Source organism: Poecilia reticulata, linkage group LG15 (genome assembly GCF_000633615.1).
Source record: "Poecilia reticulata strain Guanapo linkage group LG15, Guppy_female_1.0+MT, whole genome shotgun sequence".
NCBI lineage: Eukaryota > Metazoa > Chordata > Actinopteri > Cyprinodontiformes > Poeciliidae > Poecilia > Poecilia reticulata.
In genome coordinates this window covers 29,859,919-29,862,904 of record NC_024345.1, presented here as the reverse complement: position 1 = coordinate 29,862,904, position 2,986 = coordinate 29,859,919, and the positions used below count along the sequence as shown (strand labels likewise).

Below are 2,986 nucleotides of genomic sequence, written 5' to 3'. Positions count from 1 at the left end.
CTGCCCCGCCCACCAATCAGTGGTGCGCCTCTCGCCACACCCGACGCAAAGCGTGGGGGAGGGTGAAACACCATCCCACCACAATAACTTCATCTTTTCTGATTTTTCTTTAGTTCTGATTCAGAATCATTAAAATAACCATAATTTAAATGTTGGTATTTGTGGAATGAACCAATAGGATTAAAGAGTTTCACTTTCTGAGTGGATTTATTGAGTTAATCAACCTTTAATCTGTAACCTGATCCAGACTCTCCGGTGCAGGGCGGTGTGTAAACCGAGCGCACCTTCCGCTGCAGTCTGATCCGCGCTGTGGGCGGGGGGAGGAAGAGGAGGAGGAGGAAGAGGAGGAGGAGGAGGAGGAGGAGGATTGGTGGATTTGAGCTCAGTGCTGCTGCTGCCGTGTTTTCTCTCCGAGCTGCCAGCGGTCCTCCAGGCCGCCCGTCCTTCACTCCCAGCCGGACTCCAGAGCGCTTCAGTCGGCCTCCAGGTGAGGGTCCGCCCGCTCTCCGCGCTCCGCCTCAGCCGCTCCTCGGTGCGGGGTCTGTCCCTGCGGGCTGTGCGGGGATCCGGCGGCTGCGGCTCTGCTGCTGCTTGTTGTTGCAGCATCCATGGGATCACCTGTGGGAATACGGAGCTGCGGCTCCCCGCTGGTTCTGGTTCTGGTTCTGGTTTCTGTGTGCGGGCTTGGCGCGTCCTCTCCGGACCGATGCGGTTTGTTGTGACCTTCTCTGTGATGAAGGCTGCTCTGATGATGATGATGGTGGTGGTGGAGCTGCAGGCGTGGTCGCCTCTCTGACCTCAGAATCAAACAGCAGAATGTTCAGGAATCCGCTGCTCTGACCGGGTTCCAGGGGTTCCAGGGTTTTCCAGGGTTTTCCAGGCTCCTCTGCAGCTTTTGGACTTTTCCCTCCCGTCCTGACGGAGCGGCTCCTGCAGTGACGGGGCAGAAATCATGTAAAATGTTTTCTGGGATTCTACGGCAGGAAAAACGGAGGTTTTGAGCCGTTTTCTAGTTTTTATTTTAGTTTTTATTCTTGTTTTTTTCAGCAGCCCAGACTCTCTTCAGATCCTGTGGAGAAATTATGTAACCAGATCCAGGCTGCTCTTCCTCCTCCTCCTCTTCCTCCTCCTCCTCTTTCCTTCATCTCCTCTTTTTTCAGTGTTTTCCTTCATCTTCCTCCTCCTCCTCTTCCTCCATCCATCCCCGTTGGGAACAATCGGGAACTTGTTGACGGGAATCTCAGAAAGTCCCAGTGAGTTCTGCCGAACCTGCTTGCTGTTGGTTCCGAACCCAAACGCAGCTCTGCAGGTCCAATAAAACTCCGTTTGATGCTGGACTTTTACAGTTTCCTGGAGAAAATTAAAGGAGCAGCTGTGGCCCCCCCTCTTCCCTCCATAAAGCCCACTGTGCTCTGATTGGTCCGCTGCGTTGGCTAGGCCCCGCCCCCAATATCTCCGAGCATTTTATTGGATCCAAACTACACTGTTCTCAGTGTAACTTCACTGTTCTCAACCTTTGAAACGGTTTAAAACCCGGATTTTATAGAAGCAAAACCTCATATAGTTTTTATTTTCATCATATTCCTTTAGAACGTCTCAGATCAGTGAAACCAGACCCATCAGCTGTCGGTCTCGGTTCTGAAGAGAGAATAATCTGGGTCGGGTCAGTTCAGGCTTCCTGATGAAGCTAATCCGTTAGCTCAGCCTGAAACGTGGCGGATCCGTTTGTCTTCCAGATCTGAAACATTTTCTGCCTCCTGCAGATTAATAATCATTCAAATGTTTTTGTTCTGGAAACCCGGAGGCGACCCGGACAGCCCACCCTGGTTCTGGTTCTGATCATCACCCCGAATGACAACATGAACGATGCTAGTAAAGGCACCTGGTGACGTTTAATGGCACAATGAATTAATCATGTTTCCTTCAGTTATTATAAAGATGCTGTTTATATCAAATACGACTGAAAAGAAATTTGATTTTATAAATTAACATCTTGAAATTGGGTCTCTGTCTCTTTAAGAAGCTCCTGCTCCTTCTGAAGCTCCGCCTCCAGGAAGTCGTCCCAACATGGCTCCTCTTTTAACCCTTTAATGTTTCCAGCAGCGTTGCTCTGAGCAGCAGCTGCTATAACGAGCTCAGCAGCTGATGGCTAGTCTGAAGGAGCTGAGAGGGGGAGGGGCTGCGCCTTGAAGGCGGGGCTAGGTCCACCTGGGCATTTTACACAGCTGAATGGTTGCCATGGAGATGAAAGGATTTCTCATACATGAATTAAAGGAACAACATGATGTAAAGGCCAGAGATGCTGATTTTATGCAACATGGCCGCCGCTTTATCATGTCCTCTGCTTTAGTTCGGCCTCTTGGTTACTATGGTTACGTTCACACAGCAGGCGAACAACTTTTTCACCACAGTCTGAGTCAGTGAACGCATCCTAACCCTGCCACTCCTGGTCCAACAGAACCGGATCAGAACCGTCTCAGAAGCTGCAGCTCCACCAGCCGCTGTGGTTAGTTTTCTGTTTATTGGCTTCCTTCATCTGCTGACCATGTGGTTCTGGTTCTAGAGGTTCTGAATGGTTCTGGGTACTTTTAAAGGTTCTATACGGTCCTGCAGGCCCGGCCCAGTCAGAAACCCGACCCACCAATGATCAGCTGTGCTGCAGCTGTCGCTAAGCTTACTCTGGGCTATTATTAACCCAGCAGCTCCGGTTCTGTTGGACCCCATCAGAACTTTTTACCTGGATGTAGTTCAGGTGTTTTTCTAGACCTACAGCCTGGTTCTGACCCGACACTGATGGTGGACCCGACTGGATCCGGTTCCTACAGAGGCAGAACCTTCTGGTCTGGATCCAGTCCAGAACCTCAGAGGTCCGGTTAGACCAGAACTCATCATGTTTACTTCTCTTCTTCTGTGGTTTTTCAGTTTGTTTCCATGTGGTAAACAGAGTGAATGTGTCGCCGTCTCTGATTGGTCCAGCTGGGTCATG

The 2,986-nt window shown here is 50.4% G+C and overlaps 1 protein-coding gene across 1 annotated transcript in view; it reads left to right on the top strand.

The window, feature by feature from the left end:
• The first annotated feature begins 384 nt into the window (after positions 1-384).
• LOC103477426 (spectrin beta chain, non-erythrocytic 1-like) overlaps positions 385-2,986 on the top strand; it is a 78,770-nt gene continuing 76,168 nt past the window's right edge. Inside the window, 1 exon segment of the mRNA XM_017308877.1 lies at positions 385-487. The gene's annotated coding sequence lies outside the window, so the exon portion shown is untranslated.